The sequence below is a fragment of the Euleptes europaea genome, chromosome 3, assembly GCF_029931775.1.
Source record: "Euleptes europaea isolate rEulEur1 chromosome 3, rEulEur1.hap1, whole genome shotgun sequence".
Lineage (NCBI taxonomy): Eukaryota > Metazoa > Chordata > Lepidosauria > Squamata > Sphaerodactylidae > Euleptes > Euleptes europaea.
Genome location: NC_079314.1, coordinates 55454986 through 55476462, shown reverse-complemented (window position 1 = coordinate 55476462; position 21477 = coordinate 55454986). Strand labels below are relative to the sequence as shown.

Below are 21477 nucleotides of genomic sequence, written 5' to 3'. Positions count from 1 at the left end.
CTTATAGATCAAACCCTCGCAATATAAGAGGAGTTGATTTTCCACTGCAGAGTCCAAGTCATACAATGTAGCCCATTGTTCAATTCATAACTATGTTGTCTTGCCCTCTTATTTAATGGTGTATACACAATGTGAGTTTTCCCTGTGCCATTCTATTTTAAGGGAGGAAGGAAAGACCTGAGCAGGCTTCCCAACTGTTTATTGCACGTAAACTGTGCATGGAAATGAAAAGAAAAAATTGTACGTTTTGGAAGATGGAGGACCTAACAGAGGATATGTCAGAAGTAACCATTTAAACAAAAAAAAAAGGTCCATACCATGTTTATCAAAATTCTTGAGAATATTCGTAGGCAGGAATGCTGTTGCAATTTACAAGTTCTATTATCTAAAGATCGAGAATGCAGACATAAAGTTTCAAATGGCCAATTTTATGTTCCCCTAAGCGCATTTCCTTTTTATGTTTATGGAACATAATGCTACAACAGTCTGAAAAGTCAGTAACATTCCTTTTTTTTAGTCACTAAATTCTGTCTGCATATGCAATATTGATTGTAATAGCATACTGAAGTAAAAAGCAGCACCGGATGCTTTCATTTAAATTTATAGTTTTACTATCGTTTTAAGTTTTGCCAAATGCATTTAACAAAGTCAGTGCTTGAAGAGTTTTATAAAGTATTTGCTCATTCATTTCTTCATTTTAAAAGTGATAACAACCTCAGAAATATTACTTCTAAACTAAACTGTAGCTGCTCAAGCAGGTGAGCTCTAGTGCGTGCAAAATGTTTAAGGCGCTCTGTCCTAATTTTGTTTCTTTTCATTTTTATACCCTGCCCTTACCATCTCCTCTGCCCAATTAATAGTTGTGAAATGCCATCAATTTTATTTCAGACAAGTATGAGCCAGTGCAGGTAAGAGCAGCAAAACCCTGCCTAAAGATTTATGGTACAATAGGTCTTTGATAGAATTTTTATACTCAATTTTCTTTCTTGTCAGTGTCTTGTAGTAATTTACAACAGATTTTGTTAGGAAAGTTCTCTGGTAGTTTTTTCTCTCTCCTGTGCTGTGGGGGTAACATTTTAAGAACCCGCAAAGAGTTTGGCTCGCATGGTTTAATACATGTTTAATGACTCCCACAGGGGCTTGGCAGTTTTCACACCATATTAAAGGAAAGTCAAAGCAGTACATGAAGTCCTCAATACTAGAAAAGGACTTTAAAATAAAAAAAAAGATCTAGAAGTTGGATGGCCAGGCTCATGCCCACCAATCCTGAGAGCTTGGGGGAGCAGAAACTGGGAAAGGGAAGCATCATAGCTGCTGGAAGTGACATCACAGCATCCATAATATTCCCCCCTCCCACCAGGATTTTTCTCTTGCTGCTTCCTTGATCAAGCATGGGCGGTTGAAGGCAGGGCTGGGAGTTTGCCCGCCATGGGCAAGCATCTGCAGTTATCAGTGTTTGAAAAGGTCATCAGTTGCTCAGGGCGACAATAAACATTCACAACAAGCAGCAATACCATTCTGTGGATGTTTTGGCTGCATCAGGATATTTATATGCCTGAAGAAAACAGGGTTATGTCAAAGCCTTTGGACTTCAGAGCTGTAATATGAACAAGCTGCTGCCTCTTCACACTCTGGAAGTGACAACTGGCCTTTTCTCTGCACTGCCCGGGCCATCGAGACAGTCTTCCAACAGTAGAGAGAAATGTACACATTACACAAAAGAAAACAAACACAGCTCTCACCCCCTTTCCAGCCAAAATCATTGGTAAAATATTTTCTCTTACTATGATTTTGGTGCTCCTACCGTGCCCGCAGGAAAAGCACGTGATGTGGGATCCTCTCGATATGTGTGGTCACCACATTGTGCAAATAGGACAGTGTGCATATTTTCCAGTATTGGTACATGTGTGTCTGGGGATGCCCCAAGCACAGGCCTCCCGGACTTCTCCAGGAGCAGTTGCTGAACGCACCTGGCTCCCCTCAGGGCGCCTCCACCAACCCAGGTGGCATTGCTGCATTTACCTCCAGGCAGCTCCTCAACACCCTGGCAGGCTGCTCCCTGTCCTCTGGCAGGCGACTCCTTGGTGGCCCCATGCCCTGTGGGCCTGTCTCTCCCAGCAGCAATGGCAAGGGGTGGAAAGGATGGGGCACTCCTCCAAGGCTGACAAATAGGAAGTGTCAGGAGACTGCCAGTAGCCCACAGCTAAAGAGGTCAGGAACACCCCACGAGAGGCTCCATTGGGCATCAACGAAACATATTCCCCAGTCAAAGCAGAGCAAAAAGGCAGGAGCAACTCATGAGGAGCCCCACTGGGCATCAGGGGAACATTTTCCCCAGAGGAAGTTGGAATCCAGGAACCCTGGGAGTGAGAGCAGACAACAAGGTAGGGCATGGCAAGGGATTAGACATGGAGGGTGGAAGTTCCTCCTCTGGGAAGAGAAGGAATATCAGAAGAGTAAGCCCATTGGTGAAGGGGGTGCAGCAACATCCCTTTAAATGACAACTAGCACCAAGGGCAAGAAGGAGATGGGCTGGGGAGGTTCTATGGTACAGAGAACCTGCCAGCCAGGGGTTGAAGTTGAGTGGCTTTTGCTACTCCCACCCATTCTGAGGTTGCTGAAGCTCATAAAGGTCCAGTTTGAGCCAGGGTGGAGGGTCTGTGATGGGTCACGCCTGGGGCTGCTCCTCACAATGTGATCGGAAACCCAGATTTTGGAGGATATGCATTTGCGTGTACTGGAGCTGAAAAATACATACGTTGCCCTATTCACAAAAAAATGTGGCTGGACATACAAAAGGATCATGAGTAGAAAGATCTCCTAGTTTGCAAAGTGTGAGCAACCACTACAGTTATCAGGCCACCATCTATTATCTACCCCACCATTTGTGACTAGAATGGAAATGTGTGGGATTTCCAAAGGAGTGGGGGGGCTTTGGGTGAGTTAAAAAGACAGAGAGAAAGTTAAATGTTGGTTTCCAGTTTAAAAGTTTGATTTCTGTAGTTTATAAGTAAGAGTTAAAGAATAAATATTTTTGGAAACTCACTTCTCCTATCTTGTCTCAGTTCATGGACCGTATAGTGTGTTAGGTTAGCCAGTCCCAGCAGAAATAAAAAAGTCTCATGATACTTGAAAAAGTGTATAAACAAAAATTTATCCCACAATATTGCTTCTAGTTGAGTACTGTTTCCCTCCACATAATAATTTTTTTAAAGAACAAATCAAATTTTCTAGGAAGCAGTGCTTTATTTTTGGATAAGGAAATTTCTAATCACTTTGAAGATAGTACTATAGCAGAGCAATGCAGGGCAGTTTAAAGCAAGGGGCTTTATTGTCCGCAGCCGTGACATCGTTATTTGCACGTGCAGCCACACACACACACACGCACACGCAATTGGCAGGAGTGTGTCTGAACTCACCTGGGAATGTCACAGCTCCACCTAGTGAAAAAGGATGGCTATGGCCCTGCCTTTAAAGGTGTCCCAAGACACTGTTGTTGTTTTTCTCAATCCAAGTGATGCTATCCAACTGGCAGAATCTAAAAACATTTCATTTCTTATTCTGATTGTATGAGAAGCCAGAAAGACAGCGGTCGGGCATTTAGAACAACAACGACAAAATCAGATTCGCTTACTAGGACAGGCCAGAAACTAAACAAGGGGACTCTATGTGACATAGTAAGAAACTAAAGGACGTGGGGGATATCTGTCCCCTGTCAGAACAGAAATGAAAGATGTGAGGATCCAAGGGCTCGTTCAAGAGTTCACTGGAATGTTCTTTGGAAATATAGGCAATGTAAAGCTTCCTCATGGCAAAACTTCCTCGGCCTTAAAAAAAACAACTTCCTATCTGGTGGAGGTACAGCTTCCCCCTGCTGTATGTCCATGATAGAAAAGTACTGTATCCACTGAAACTTGTCTTGACACCTTTAAAGGCACAGGACACCCCCTTCCCATATTTTTAACCTTATGTTGCTTGTTTTCTAAAGTACAAATTACACTGAGTGTGTGTATGTAAAGTGCCATCAAGTCACAGCCGATTTATGGCAACCCCAGCAAAGGGCTTTCAAGACAAGTGAGAAGCAGAGGTGGTTTGCCAGTGCCTTCCTCTGCAGAGTCTTCCTTGGTGATCTCCCATTCAATAACAGCTCTCAGCTTCTCAGATCTGACAAGGTCAGGCTATAACATGCTGCCTTTCCTCCCATAAATTACGCTACACTATCTTAAAAATGTAGATAACAAATAAAAATTTAACAAGTAAAGCCTCACCAATTGCTGTATTTTGATTTTTTTTAATACAAGGCATTTTCGTTTTGCTGTCCTTCCAGCAGATAAAGTTACAAACACTACTGGGGGAAAAATCTTTGTCTAATTCTTTTGGTATTTTTTTCTGGTAGGTGGCATAATTATTTTAAAACATTGCAATGGAAAGGAAACTCTTACCCTCTCTGTGGTGAGTTTTTCATTATTAATTCATGTTTATTTTCGCCTTAGTCTATACTGGCTGAAAGTGCCACTGTTAAGATGAATTCTTGCTCCTCTGCTCCTCCTTATAGACTAGGTCAAGGCCGTTCAGTCTTTCAAAAGCACAGCCCCAGTAATGAACACAAGGATTGTAAAATTCATTGAAATGTAACAGCTATTAATCAGAATTGAATAGTTTACAGTTGTAATGCGAGTGACAATTTAATATTTGTAAATATCAAATGTTAAATTAAGTCAGCCATTGAGTACTTTTAGCAGTTTTTGGATTTTCAAAGTCCTTTTTTGAATTTAGAAAGAAAAAAATTGGCAGTAATTAATTAACTCGGCAACTCCTGTAGTATCTATTTCCCATAATTTGGCATGCAACTTGCACCCACAATGCAACTCTCACATTTTAAAATGGTTGATATAAGTGAGATTGTCTCTAAATTTCCAATGAGAAATTCTGGATCTGCCATTTCAGGAGCTGGAGGTGATACAAATGTTTTGATGAGGTTTGACTGTGACTGACTTCTCCAGGAATTGAGCCAAAGTGTTTTGGAAGGACAATAGTATACAAAATTCCAATTTTGTAATTCCATACAAAATTCCAATTTTGTAATTCCATACAAAATTCCAATTTTGTAATTCCATACAAAATTCCAATTTTGTAATTCCATACAAAATTAATAATAAATAAACCCCTCTGTTACAATCTAGCTACATCACTTGGAGCAAGTCATAGATTGCCAGTATCGGAAGGGGCCTTAAAAGCCATCACGTCCTACCTGCTGCTCAGAGCAGGAAATCCAAACCCTATAGCATTCCCAACAGACAGGGTGTATGGTACAGTAAAGCAACAACATACACCCAACTTCTTTTAACTCAGTGGTTTATTTTCAACCATAGTTTGGAAATCCAGGGCAGACAACTTGAAGGGAAAATATAACAAATTCTTAGCTTTTTCTGGTCCCTGTCCTTCTAGATCCAGAATAAACCTGGGCTGGATTGGGCCAGTTTAGGCAGCCAACCACTTATACAGGTAGGGTTGCCAACCTTCAGGTATTAGCTGGAGATCTCCTGCTATTACAACTGATCTCCAGCCAACAGAGATCAGTTCACCTGGAGAAAATGGCCACTTTGGCAATTGGGTTCTATGGCATTGAAGTCCCTCCCCTCCCCAAACCCCGACCCTCAGGCTCCACCCCAAAAACCTCCCGCAGGTGGCAAAGAGGGACCTGGCAACCCTATATACAGGTGACCAGCTATAAAAAGTGAAACTATATTTCCTCCTGTTTTCACCAGAGGGCCGCTTACACTGAACTAACTTCAGGGTTAGCATCTTAAAGAGGCAGTGCACAACAGCTGCCAACTTGAAGAATTCCAGTGAGGGAAAGGCCACCTCACCCTCTTAGCAGAGCCTCATCATATGCAGTGAGGTTTGCTTCAAAGCGAGTAGTTACTGTTATCATGATTATTATTATATGTATATCCTGCCTTTCTTCTACATCAAAGTGCAACCCAACGTGGGTGACAATTAGGGTTGCCAGCTCCAGTTTGGGAAATACCTGGAGATTTTTGGAACGGAGTCTGAGGAGGGTGGGGTTTGGGGAGGGGAGAGACTTTGATGCCATAGAGTCCAATTGCCAAAGCAGCCATTTTCTCCAGGTGAACTGATCTCTATCAGCTGGAGATCAGTTGTAATAGCAGGAGATCTCCAGCTAGTACCCGGAGATTGGCAACCCTAGAAATACCTGGAGATTTGGGGGGTGGAGCTGGAGGAGAGTGGGGTTTAGGAATGGGAGGGACTGCAATGGGGTATAATGCCATAGAGTCCACCTTTCAAAGTGGCCATTTTCTCCAGGTAAACTGATCTCTGTAACCTGGAGATCAATTGTAATAGCAGGAGATTTCCAGCCACTTCCTGGAGGTTCCTCGTGCTTACAGTATGGAGTTTACAAACAATAAACAAGCACTGATGGCATCAATTCAAATATACTGAAATAACATAAACATATCATACAATGTAGCCAAAGAGTCTCGAAATGTAACAAGGTACAGAAAAAAGCAGAGAAGCCGGGAAGAGCAGAGCTCCGGCATGAGTGTCAGCTGGCCGAGAATACCAAAGGGCAGTGGTGTAGAAAACCCGGAAAACGGCTGATAGCCGCAAAAAGCTGGGTTAAACAAAAACTCCGGCATAAGCATCTGCTGTCCAAGAACTCCAAAGGGCAGATATCTGGAGATCCTGGAAAACGGCCACTGGCCGGTATGGACAGATAGTCAATAAGGTTTCATAGGGGAGAACCTATGTTCCGAGTTGGAATTCTGGTAAAATCCATTTCACCGTGGCTTCATCCGTCGGGAATAATTTAAACAAACAGCAAGAGATGTGTATCTATCTCACTATGCTGCAAAGCTCATAGCTTACAATTAAGTGGCATGCTTCTCAGAAATTTTTCTCTCAATTCCAGAACATTTAATTCAAACGCCCAGTGCGTTCCATTTCCTGTCTCTCTGCGTTTCAGCTTTCAAATACACAACAATGTTTAATTCCAAAGTTAATTAGAAGCGTCCAATTTGCAATCAGCACATTTAAAAATAATCCTTCAATAAATTCAGTACATTACAAAGCTACTTAACTATATTTCCAGCTACTTAATCACATATTAGATGTGATTCCCTTTGGAGGTGTTTTCCACCACACAGAGACATAACATGCAGAGATTGTTGGAGTCTCTTATTAAAAAAACAAAAACCCTCTAGATAACACCACAAAAGAAATTCCTTGGCTTCTCTGTATTCATCAGCATTTGACCCATACAGCTCTGGAAGCTGCACACAGAGACCAGCACAAGGCCAGCCAGAACTTGGGTTTTCAAAATCTACAGCCTGGTTCATACCCACTAAAAGCCCCAAACACAGATAGTACTATTGTCACAGCTATGTGGAGGAAATGAGAAGCTTTACAAAAGTCTGTATTTTCTAGATATGATAAGCAAACCTCAGCAGCTCTCAATATTCACCTTCAATGCAAAGGTGAATGTTATGACCCCGTGTTCTTCTCCAATTCAGCAAACCTGGACCCAACTCATTAAAAAACATTAATATGTAGAAGTTTAGCTCTCAGATTGCCATCAGAGCAACAGAAGAACTCCTTCTCCCTCTCTCCAGCCTCACTTGCTCTACCATTCTCCTCTCTCTTCTGACACTTCAGGAAGAATCTATTCAAAATCTAAAATGTGGCAACAAACCCAAAAAATGCAGTTCCTGGGGCATCAGACATATGCCCTGAGAACTGAGGAACTACTCATTCCTGTGTACTCACAACCTATTCCGACCCAGCATTAAACACATGAAGCCAAGATGTGCATCACTTTACACTTACATTAAATCTCATTTGCCACTTTGTTGCCTATAGTCTAGAGAGATCCTTTTGGAATTCTTCAAAACCTGGTTGAGTTCCTACCATCTTGAATCATTTGGTATCATCTGCAAAACTGGCTGCTTCATTGCATACTCTTGAGTCCAGATCATTTATGCATTTTCCAGATCATTTATGCAATTTAAATAACATTGATCCAGATACAGATCCTTGGGAGATAGCACTGCTACCGGCCTCCAATGTCAAAACTGGCCAACTATTCTGTACTCCCTATTCTTTACCAGTCCAAAATAAGACCTTTTGTCTTTCTTCCCATAACCATTACATTAAGAGCCTCTAGTAAGAACATGTCAAAATTTCTCTAGATAACCAAGAAGATAATAATGGGTGGGATCCAAACTAAGTTTTCTGCTAATGGAAGGCTCTTTTTGTCAGCTGAATGGAACTTTTCTGCCTCTCCTTTTCCATTGCAGCCCATCGATCTCCCTGAAATACTAGGGGACACTCAAGAACAGAATTGGGGGGGGGGGTCTGCAGAAGAAGGGGAGCATCAGCAGAAATTAGCCTCCTTTCCATTAGTGGAAATTTTTGTCTGGATGCAAACCGAAATGTACTTCTGTTACCCCTTTTGTGTATTTCTGACAGTCTCAAATAACTTTCAAAAGGTTGATGAGGCAGGGCTTTCTTCCATGAGAACTGTGCAGATCCCGCCTCAGCAAGGCTTATTCTTTCAGGGGCATTTCATAACTGCAGAGACCTCTCAGCTCAGACCTATACAGTGGCTCAGCAGTGTGTGTTGGCTCACCCATTCCTTTCTCCTGGGTTACTACAGAAGGCCATGGGTGATAAACTGACACCGATCATTGCTGCTGCTGAAGCTAAGTGGCTCCTCTAGTTCTGGGGGTTGGCTCTGCTTGCTCCTGGCTGCCAGTGACATCCCATGGCAGCGGACCACCAAGAACGTTTTTTGTGACTCAAAGGGCCAGTTTGACCCTGTTTTTCACCACTGTGCTTGGAACAGACATTAGGACAATTAGCCTGGATCTGTCTGTGTCTATCTTTAATTGTATGATGTTGGCTGCCTCTTGTAAGAACCCCAGTTTTAGTGACAAGTTACTTATTGTTTTGGGAAGAGCAACAATTTCAAGTTTAAAGCATTAGAGAAATTTTATGCATATATGTCAGCCTCACCCAGTGATTTCTTCATTTTCAGTCAGTCAACTAGCCCCAGAACCTTATCTCATCACCTTTATCTGAATTCAGAAGACCTTCCCCTCCCCAAAGGAACCTGGTTCATGTGTGATTAGCTGTATGTTTTTTGCGAGTAACATGATGTGAAGAAATGCCCATAGTGGAGAAACAGGCTGGTGAGGCTGGTCTCACCACTGAGGGGGGCACAGGGGGGCAGGTCTTTTGCTATAGTGGGAAACCTCCCAGCCCAAGCCCCTGTTCCCTACTGCCACAGGGGGGAATTGGGGAGTGCTGATTCAGTCCATGCCAATGTGTAATGTCATTTCCAGAATGAAACCAGAAGTGATGTTATGAAACTGGCACAACACTCTAGGATGCAACCAAAACTCTATGGTCTGACCTATTCTATAACACTGCACTGGAAGAGAAGTTGTGCATTGGTGTAACACCAGATAGCTTATTCCTGTCCCCAAAATTCCCTTCTAGGGTGCCAGCAAGGTGCCAGCAACCTTACCCACTACACACCCATTGAAGAAAATAGTTAGGGTTGCCAACCTCCAGAGAGTGAAGGAGGAAAAAAGACACCTCTGTACAATTATCTGGAAGATAAGGAACTCCGTACAGGAGCGAATATTTTAGAAAATAGCAAAATGTATTGCAACTATGTACAATTGTTTAAATGACCATCAACATACACAACATACACAACATACACAGACAACTAGTGTCCAAAGCATGCCTTGTTTCAGACCTTACCCCTGGTGGAAGGATCTCTGTATTTTACCCTGCTTGGGATATTTATTATTGCAATACCTTGAAAAATTTACCCTACGGGGACTGTCTGATATGGATGATCACATAGGAAATTATGAGACTTTTGTAATGAAGGACTGATGAAGATGTGACTTTGAAACAATCGTATCCTCTTGGAGAACTTTTGTCTGCTGACACCCTTTCATCCATCAATACCTGCTTCTGTGGAAAAAGAATATTATAGAAGGACTATTAATTGAAGTGTACTCACCTTTACTTACCACTTACTTGTTGCTTTGGACACTAGTTGTCTGTGTATGTTGATGGTCATTTAAACAATTGTACATAGTTGCAATACATTTTGTTATTTTCTAACATATTCGCTCCTGTACTGAGTTCCTTAACCTCTAGAGAGTAGCTGGAGATTTCCTGCTATTGCAACTCATCTTCAGCCAATAGAGATCAGTTCCCCTGGAGAAAATGGCAGCTTTGGCAATTGGACTCTATGGCATTGAAGTCCTTCCCCTCCCCAAACCTCCTCAGGCCCTGCCCAAAAACCTCCCACTGGTGGCGAAGAGGGAACTGGCAACGGTAAAAATAGTATTGTTTCTTTGCAAGATCCCAGTAATCCTAAATCATCCAACAACCCAATAATCTCCCTGGCTGGTTTCCTGCTTCTGGTATATTTAAAGAGATGTCTCCTTGCTGTAATGTAAGTTGGTCCCAACATTTTATCAGACCCTGGAGTATAAAAAAAGAAAATATAGCTTTTCAGAAATGTTATTGAACAGCTCAATTTTGTTTTATTTGCTATTTATCACAAATTATTAATAGACTTGGTGTTTCAGATATTCATCACCTCCTTTTATACAAGAGCAACTTTAGCAAATATGTGAGTTTCACAGCAATTAGATGGATCCTAAGGGGTTTGGTCATGAACTTTGCTGGGAAAAACTTAGGTCAGCAATTCCAACCATTAGCTATCTTTTTAAATAGATTGCTATCTGCCACAGCCAGCATGGTATCGTATAAGATTGTCAGACAAGGATCTGAGAGCTTCAGATTCCTCACGCTGCCATGAAACCCACTACATGACCTTGGACTGTTTTCTCTTAGCATAGCCTACATCACAGGGATATTGTAAAATTAAAACAGGGAAGGGGGTACCACATGTGCCACTATAAGTTCCTTAGAGGAAGGGGGGATAAAAACATACTAGATAGCTAGGATCTGCCAGAATACCACTGAATAGCCTTATGTCATCATATCTCAGAAGCTAAGCAAGGTCAGCCACGGTTAGTATTTGGATGGGAGACCACCAAGGAAAACCAGGGCTGCTATGCAGATGAAAGCAATGGCAAACAACTTCTGCTCATCTCTTGCCTTGAAAACCCCATGGTCCTGGGGTTGCCCTGAGTCCCTTACAACTTGAAGTCTCACAATTGTTGTTGTTGTTGTTGTTGTTGTTAATAATAATAATAATAATAATAATAATAATAATAATATTAGATAGACAATACTTCTTACCCTATGTTAACAATATAAATAAAATATGTACATGCAGCTAATGCACTCTGCATAGAGATGTAAGCATAAAATACTTTTCCTCTGTTTTCCTATCACTCATACAGCAACTGCAAGCTTTAAAGTAGTATGCTGCATTAGGATTTTGTAGAAAGATAAATTAGCTGTTTGGAACTGTGACAAGGTGTATTGACAATGGAATTCTTCACTCCCACTTCTGGAACCAAATCTTTTCTACCACTGTCCCTGGATGCTAGAATTGCCAGATTCAATATTCTTATTAGATATCAATAGCATGTAATTAAATGCATACATTTTGATTAATGCATAATCAGTGACATGGGTGTATTAGGTACCTTGCAGATTTTCATAAGCAAAACCAACAGCACTGTGTGGCCAAGGAGTTTACAATCTAGATGGAATAATTGTAGGGTTGCCAGGTCCCTCCTCTCAATCGGTGGGAGATTTTAGGGGGCAGAGGTAGGGCGATTGCATGCATGCAATTATGCCACTTCCTGGTTTGCCCCTGGAACTGCTACATCACCACAGCCGCTTTAGCATTCAAAGGCAATTGCCGCTCCAGAGCAGCCTGATGAATTGGCAGGAAACTGCATGCCAAAACCACCCACTTGGCAACCCTAAATAATTATCTGAGCTATTAAGGTACAAAAACACTGACTTTGGAGCAGAACATTAAATGGGGTCAAATGTGGCAGGTCATACTGATCAACATAGTATACGGAGCCAACTCAAACATGACCCTTTTAGCATTTCCAAAAAAGCCACACAGGTAAGAATTGGATTTCAAACACAGCAAGATTTAACTTGTTTGACCTCTGTAAGAGATGTGCGAAAAGGCTTGTACAAATTGTATTTGGGATATATTCATTACCCAAAGAAAAATTCCAGCCTATTTCAGAAAAATTCCAGATCAAGTAGCAAAATGTCACCCTCTTCCCCCACAAGCCATTTCCACATGGGTTATCTGCCCTGGGTTCAATACTGTTTGAAGGTGAGGTTTTTTCCTGCTTCCCCACAGCTTCATGGTACATTTCTGTACCTCCTGGGGGTTCCCCAGCTTTTCTCCAAGCTTTCTCAAACCTGCTTTGTTGCAATGTTTTGGGAAAGATTGCAGTAAAGCCAGGATGACTGCCGTGTGGGTAAGAAAGTAAAGATTTTTTGCCAACTTGGCAGCCATTTTACTTACTCCTGCACCTACGGTGGCCTTTTCCCCACACACACACACCGCTGGGCAGCTTTTTTATTGGTTTTATTTTTTTCAACCACTCAACAATTCCATATTGTTATATCAATATACTGCTTTAACAATAACTGTCATAGGTTCTTTGAATTTCCAGCTTTTGTTTAAAAAAGAAAAGTTCTGTTGCAGAGATATAAGGAGAAAGGCATATATTTCCTCAATGGAAGGGGCTTGAGAAAAGGAAAGGAAAGGAAGCTAGGAATTCAGATAAACCAATACACTTATTACAATATGAAATTGGTTATTACAAAATAAATAAAAGGCCCATTAGCCCAGGGGAGGGGGATGTCCATTGCTGGGGGTCTGAGGGAAGGGAACCTGCCATGTTGAATCACTAATGTGCTGTATCAGCAGTTGCACCAGCAATGGGGAAACCACATAGCCTGCTATCATATGGAAACCACCTCAGCATTTGTGGTGGAAGATGTGTTATCATAACACCCAGAGTCGATTTCAAACCTCTATCGTTATTATGTTAATGAACATTTTTGGTGTAGAGTTATTTTTCTTCCCCAAGCATGAATTTCTCTATGGCAAAGTAAATGTTCTACCCACGATATCTATCCTTTGTGCCATCCTACAGACAACTTTAGATGAAAGGCAGGGGTGGGAGATAAATGCCTGACAGTTATGGTAATGGAAAGCGGTCTAGGGAAAGATGCTGTTTGCTGGATACAGAGCATCCTTTCCAGTTGGAAGGAATAAAATGCTAGCCCTTTGATGTATTAATACCTCTCGATGGGAGGGTACAGGTTTGGTGGGCTGGAGCCCCAAGGTTTGGCTGAAGACCCCAGAGCACACATGAGGATGAGGGTCTGAAAAGGGAAACTGTTCCTTTGTTTGAAGCATCGATTCAAGCTTGGTGGGGGGGGACACTCCTTTTTAAGAACTCCTTGAAGTGGGTGTTTTGCCATGAAGATAGAGGGGAATGATGATAAAGAGAGTTACAGATGTACCAGGATGGGGGCATCCTGTAACTACCCAAATCAGATGCAACATGGATTATGAGTACTTTAGCTAGCACCTGTCTTTTTGTGTTTTTTTCCATAGTGTGCCTAGATCCTACCCTGTGTTTGTGCCTTGTAGAAATAGTTTTGTTTAACTTGAGAGAGTCTGCACAAGTCCTCACCCACCTGCCTGACTCCTTGGCATGCTACTGAGCAATGCCCTTGTAAGGTTGGCTTCGGGCAACAACGTGAGAAAGAGTTGGGATGGATTTTACCCAAAGTGGTGGCAAGGACCAAAAGGGGGGAGGGGTAAAACAGTGGCTAGTCTTGCCCCACAATATGACAGAGAACACACTTCCCTCTTCAGTGCTTCCCTGAATCAGTTGTCCTTTGAATACGTGCCTGCACCATTTTTTATCCCAATACACCACACTGACTAGAATTTTAAAAGTTGCATAGTCAAAGCCAGTAGATTTTTGTGTGTCATCCTTGTGCAGAGGCAGGGGCTACACTTATCTTCTCTGTATCATTCCAATTTTAGTAGATGTGCTGCCAAAGTGAGTAGATTTTAAAGAGTTGTTTTATGTCCTTGGTAGTTTTCTGTTTTTAGAAATAAATGTGTAAGTTGCTGTACTTTGAGAACACTGCACACTAATGTTCAGGCAACAATGTTATTTTTTAAATAAAAAACAAAGTTGTTGAGGCATTTCTCCATGTATCCTGCCCCACAAAATGCAATGGGGATTACTTTTCATCCCAGACTTTTTGCTTAAGCGTATATACCTGCCACAAGCTCATAATCATCTTCAATATGCATCAGACATTTGTTATCAGCATAGTTCCAGAACCCTGTGCAAGTTGACTTATGGAAGTATATTGCTTTCAAGAAATGTCTTTGCACATTTTACGTAAAGATTTGACATGATACATATTTGTATCATTGAGTGAAAACATGAAATTAATAAAGTAATACTTCATACAGTAAACTGCTTGTATTTTAATTATGCTGCAAAAAAATAGTCAATTTGCACAAATTTTGGAGACACCACTCCAAATAAGCCATCTAGTACGTATTGAGGGTAGACCTAGATAAGATAGATGTGCTTCCAGAATTGGTTATAGAAATGTGGATCAGATACCGTATGTTGCCTGCTGGCAATATAGTAGCAATTCTAATACTGAATTATAACACTTATTCCTACTAATGGTGGATTATTTATTCTGAAATGCTTGGTTTCCAAGTATTGGTCTATTCAGTTTGTTAATTTCTTCATAATAGCACGTTCATGATTAAAATGACTACTATTAATGAATAGGCAACATGATTCTTAAATCCACATGGCATCTGCATCTAAGGAAATAGGTTTATTGGTCATACAACGGTATACCACACAGTGATCATCGTATTCCAGTTGAGCAGAGAGAAGGTGTGATTTGCCAGCATAAAAGGCGCAAAATAATTCAACATCCAGCAACATCAAAATGGATATATGCAAGTGATGGCATCCGTTATGCACACATCACTCAGCCTATGTTGAATTTCACAAACTCAGTGATGCTGTTTAAAATCTTCAGCGAACAACTCTGACTTAGGGACCAAGACAAATATATCACCATGCCTACCATCACAATCAGCCTCTCATCAATCCTATGATTCTAATATAGCAAAATAGCAGGGAGCAGTTGTAGCTATCAACAGGTTCAGCAAGTCCTGACAAAGCTATAAAAACATCCATAAGCTTTCTGCAAATAAATAAAACTGGAACCTTTTCTGAGATATTAGTGAAAAGGTTAAATTGACAAACCATCAACTACCAAATGATAAAAATTGTGATAGAATTAGGGAATACCAACATTCTCATAAAGGTAAGGTAAAGGTCCCCTGTGCAAGCACCGGGTCATTCCTGACCCATGGGGTGACGTCCCATCCCGATGTTTTCTAGGCAGACTTTGTTTATGGGGTGGTTTGCCAGTGCCTTCCCCAGTCATCTTCCCTTTACCCCCAGCAAGCTGGGTACTCATTTTACCAACCTCGGAAGGATGGAAGGCTGAGTCAACCTTAGCCGGCTACCTGAAACCAACTTCCGTCGGGATCGAACTCAGGTCGTGAGCAGAGTTTGGACTGCAGTACTGCAGCTTACCACTCTGCGCCACAGGGCTCCTTTTAACATTCTCATAAACATCAGGAAATGCTTGCTACTAAACTGCACTGATTTACCACCTCACATGCCTTACAGAGTTGTACAGACTCATCAGCCTATGGCCAAGCTTTTTAAAAAGGCACAAATAATTCATCTATTCTATCCTTGGCTGACCTTGCTCTTCTCAAAGAACTATCTTAAACAAATGGACTTCAACCTCATTTTAGGGCCCAATCTCAAGGGGAGGACATGCTCTTTATGCTTGGAAATGACATTGGGGACACTTCGTAAGCAAGATTCATAAGCTTCACCATAAGCAAGCTCACAAGATACCAACAGCAGCATATCTAGCCATGAAAATTCACTAAAAATCATGAACTGGCTGACTCACCAGATCAAGTTGGCCTGTGAATTTGGTGTGGCCATCAATTCATAATGTTGCAGGATCTCAATTTGTGAACATACACAAATCAGTTTATCCTGTATGTTTCCAAAAAGAAAGTATTTTCATCACTATGGATTGCAGATGGCATTAACTACAACATGACTTCAACAATAGCAGAAAAACTTTTCCATGGAAGTGGCATTTCACTGTTTTAGAACAATATTTGGGTTGGATCCTATCTATTTTTCCACAGGTGAAAGAGGAGGTGCCCCCTTTGACCACCCAAAAAGTCTGTGCCAGAGATTGGGGGACCAATGTGGACAAAAGCTATGGGAGATGGCTACAGTGAAAAAGGAACTTGGGAGACATCAGGAAGACAATTGGTAGGGTCAAATCCATGCAGTAACCAGTGGGTTACCATAGAGTTCCAGCTACATTTCATATCTTTGAAGTGCCAGTGAATGTCAGAAATGTCAACTGATATTCAATTACACAGTGATGTGAAGAATGCAGAAATAAGAGTGACAGAGTGAGGTGATAAAGAGTGGCCTGAATCAGTTCAAGACTGTTCATTCCTTACCATTCATAAATAGAAGATATCAAAGCTTCAGACATGGCTGCCATTCCTCTCAGTGACTGGAAGAATACAGCTACATAGTTTGATATAATGAAGCAACTCTGGCTTTTCAGAAACAGAGTAAAAACTCAGCCCACCATCAACGAGGAGTTATTAATTATATCACCTTGGTGAATAAATCCTCTCATCCCAGGGAACTACATCAACAGTCAGTCTCATCAGATTATTTAACAATTTTATGGAAGAAAAACATCTTCATTCTGGTCCCAATTCCTGAAAAGACTGGAGGAGTTCCACAGTGTGTGTGGGGGGGGTGCATGCACACACAGAAAAAACCCACAAGTACCCATCAGCTTAAATTCACTCAGTGCAGATTCCTTAGTGAGACTTCGTCCATTTCTTTTAAAATTAGGGGAGGCTGATAGGACTTGAATCAAACTCCTACTGTCAAATTAACATGTGGAGTAGATATAAGTGTATTATCAGAAAGACAGCCTGACTGAAAACTAAACTGTTCAAATTCTTTAAAGGAAAAATATAGCTGTGACAAGCCCCTGATCTGCAAGTATGGGGAAATAGTAATTTGCAGTCTCAGTTGGTCTGATACAAGTAACATTGCTTCATGCAACCATGAAGAAGCAGACTGGAGAATAACACTGCACACAGATGCGAGACGCTATCACCATCAGTGGTTGCCTGAAAATTGTGATCCGGATTGTTGATTCTGATGTTGTAGCTGTTGTCATTTCATTCTTTCAGCAGCTTCCCACAGAGATTTGGTACTTAAAAACAGATATGCAGCTGCCCATGATATTCCCATGAAAAAGACAGCTGTTGCTGCTCTTTCAGACATTTGTTGGTTGTTACAAGAGATCATTCTTTGCTGGAATCAGCACACATGATCAGTTTCCCCAGATATCACAGACACAATTGACTTATCACAATGAAAGGCAGGAAGTGTAAGCAGCATTTAGGTTACATGAGATGGGTACAATAAACAGAAGTACATGTTGCAATTGTACATCAGCAAATGGAGAGTGGGAAGTGTTTCCAAAGAGAAGACCAATTGATCAGAGCCCACTCATCACAGTTAATTTGCCACTAGAAATCAGCCAATGGTTCAGTTTGCAAGCCGTCTGCAAGTGCTGATCAACATAAATAAACGTGTGAAAAACATTCATTGGTACTTGAACAGTTTGCATACATCATCAATCATGCAAAAAGATATGCACTTTCTCACACAGATTTCCCCATCTGCCATCTCCACAGCCCCTCCCCATCTTCCCAGGCTGACACTTGACACTCAATACAACTTTCGATCAAATTAGCACCAATGTGATACATTGCCTGGTGACACTGGGGTAGATCTTATCTCATGCAACCAAAACCATGCTAAATGAAAGAGAACTTCTCTCCACCTTCTGCAGATCCCCACAAATTGTGCCCCCCAGTAGTCAGTGAAGCTCTAGGAACAGCCTAGAGGACAATGCTCCCCTCATATGGTTTGATGTTCTTTACACAAGCTGATAAGGAGGTCAGGATTCAAGCTGATCTACTGTTACAGCAGTCAGTGGTGTGTATCCTACCATTCCTCTGAGCAAAGTTTGAAGCCTTCCTTTACATAAGAGCTGCTTAAGTTGGAGGAAGACTCCTTAGGATGGAGAAACCTCCAGGCCTACAGTGGGATGCATGCCAGCTCCGAAACATTTACTGGCTGGCACAGCACACATTGGGGGCATGCACATTATCTGTTCCAAAAAATATCGTAAGCTTTCAACTGCAGCAGACTTTTCAAATTAAGGAGTCAACTTTAAAAGGGGGTTAGACAGATTCATGGAGGATAGGTCCATCAATGGCTACTAGCCATGGTGAGTAAAAGGAACTTCCATATTTTAGTAGAGTTGCCAGCCCTTGGCTGGCTTCTTCCAAAAGCAGTGGGATGAGACTGAGGAAACTGGTGCATGCAATGTTTTTATGTCACTTAGGGATTTGTACCCGGAAGTGACATCACTGCATTGACCAATGCTCTAGGAATACCCCAAATCTCTATGATTTTTAGCACAGTAATTTAGGGAATGCCCTGACCTGGATGGCCCAGGCTAGCCTGATCTCGTCAGATCTCAGAAGCTAAGCAGGGTCAGCCCTGGTTAGTATTTGGATGGGAGACCACCAACGAATACCAGGATTGCTGTGCACAGGAAGGCACTGGCAAACCACCTCTGTTAGTCTCTTGCCATAGAAACCCCAAAAGGGGTCACCATAAGTCGGCTGCGACTTGAAGGCACTTTACACACACACACACACACACACACACACACAATTTAGGGAATTACTACAACATTGACCATTGCCAGTTCCCCACCCCCACATTTTTGCTTCCACTGCTCCATTGAGCAGCAGCAGGAGCCTGTGGCCGAAAGGCAGAAGATTGCCCACCATAGTAGGCTACCTGGCAAGCCTAATATTCAGAGGCAGCAAACCTCTAAAACACAGTGCTAGGTGGCAACATCAGGCGAGGGCTTGACTTTATACCCCGTTTATTAGCTTTCTAGGGCAACTGGTCAGCCACTGTTTAAAACAGGATGCTGGACTAGATGGATCCCTGGCCTGATCCAGCAGGGCTTTTCTTATGTTCACATGAAGCATGTGCAGAATGGACCCTTAAACAAAGCGAATGACATGGAAAAGGAAGCATTCAGGCTTACAAAAGAATGGCTATAGCAGTAACTCTTTGCCAACCACTTCCTAAGATGCTAAGCAGCAGCTGTGTTTTACTCCAATCAGTCCCAAGTGCTGATGAACAGGCACTTCTCTAATCGAGTAAGTAGATGCTCTCTAGCTGAGTATGTTAGTTTGTATCACCTGCTGTGCCAACATGGCACAGCCCAAAGGGGCCCTGGAGCAATGAGGCACTAGAAAATTCAATGCTTCTTTCTAAGTCACTAGTGGTCTGAAGACATGTCAAGGACTTGTTAAAAGTCCTTATTTTAAATGACTCTCAAAAGATGTTGCAAAAGGATGTAATTCGATAATGGAATTTAAATTTGTGCACAAGACGGTGGGTGTGAAGGAGACAACATGGGGGAAATGTCCACCTCCAAGCCTCTGCGATGTAGCATTTGGGACAATAGGCATTAAAAAGCACTTACGTGTTATGCATTTATTTATTTTTGCATCCAAAGCTAATCTTGTCATACTGCACACTGCATTGGAACTCTGGGCAGATTAGAATGCACCTATTGTGGGGTTGCCAACCTCCAGGTACTACAACAATCAGCACGTAGGCTCCAATGTAAAAATAGCATCAACACAAGTAATATTTCAACACAAACTGTAATCTCCTTCAAAATAAGGTAGGTAAACAACACTGTTTCTCCACAGTAGATGAATCAATTCAATAATAACACAAAAATTAGGTAAACAACCTTAGTAAATGCCCCATATAGGGGTACAAACAGTCCAAAGCATACAGGAACAATATTGCAGAGTCCGAGTTGCTTACGGTTCTATCAACGTAAATGTGGTTACTGCACCCAAATTAATCCAAACAAAATGCAAAGGAGATAATAGCAATCCAGTTGTTGCTGAGAACTAGATGGCAAGACGATACCCCAGGTTGGTATTCGTTTCGCATATACGTTGCTTCTTCAGTTGTATTTGAACTCCAAGGTGAGTTACCTCTGTAAAATAATACAAGTACATATACATAGCAACTAAGGTCTGAATACATATACAAATACAAAAATTTCATGAAAAATATTTTCTTTTAGTTGTGTCTTACCATTAATCTTAAGACCCAAAAGGGTTCTTTGACCAAAAGGTACCTCTGTCCTACTGCGAGGTAACGAATACCAACCTGGGATATCATCTTGCCATCTAGTTCTCAGCAACAACTGGATTGCTATTATCTCCTTTGCATTTTGTTTGGATTAATTTCGGTGCAGTAACCACATTTACATTGATAGAACCATAAGCAACTCGGACTCTGCAATATTGTTCCTGTATGCTTTGGACTGTTTGTATCCCTATATGGGGCATTTACTAAGGTTGTTTACCTAATTTTTGTGTTATTATTGAATTGATTCATCTACTGTGGAGAAACAGTGTTGTTTACCTACCTTATTTTGAAGGAGATTACAGTTTGTGTTGAAATATTACTTGTGTTGGTGCTATTTTTACATTGGAGCCTACGTGCTGATTGTTGTAGTAACCTCCAGGTACTAGCTGGAGATCTCCTGCTATTACAACTGATCTCCAGCCGATAGAGATCAGTCTTTGACAATTGGACTCTATGGCATTGAAATCCCTCCCCAAACCCTGCCCTCCTCAGGCTCCGCCCCTAAAACCTCCCACCGGTGGTGAAGAGGGACCTGGCAACCCTAACCTATTGACAGCTTGAGCTGCTGACAAAGTTTCCCTCTGCAAGAAAGCTTACTGATAAATGTTTAACAGTTGCTTTTTCTCAGCAAAGCAACGCTGTTCTAGCATTTCTATCACTTCAGATTCAGGTTCTTTCCTCTCTAAATACCCCAACTACATTAAACAGTTGCACATTAAATTACCCACCATCTATAAGCAACTTCTATCTAAATATTTTAAATCCAAGCAAGGTCCGTCTTACACAGCAAACAAAAAAAGGGGGGAAGATGAAGGAACTGATGATCAAATGAATGATATTCACAGGAACGGTAGATAAAACAGGGTGGAAAGTTGAGTTTGTGAAAGGGCCCTCTGACTCTTCCTTTATTGTTTCAGAGTCTTCCCAATCAGCAGATCAAAAGAAGAGCAAGGATCATCAGACAGCTGAAGGGATTTCATAAACCATTAAAATTCTGCTGTTGGCTCTGCTGTCA

The 21477-nt window shown here is 41.6% G+C and overlaps 1 protein-coding gene and 1 pseudogene across 2 annotated transcripts in view; both read right to left on the bottom strand.

Moving 5' to 3' along the window:
• The window catches only part of GRM8 (glutamate metabotropic receptor 8), a 599857-nt gene that overhangs the window by 499635 nt on the left and 78745 nt on the right, over positions 1-21477 (bottom strand). The gene's annotated exons all lie outside the window — the stretch shown is intronic.
• LOC130475887 (U6 spliceosomal RNA) lies at positions 13973-14086 on the bottom strand (annotated as a pseudogene).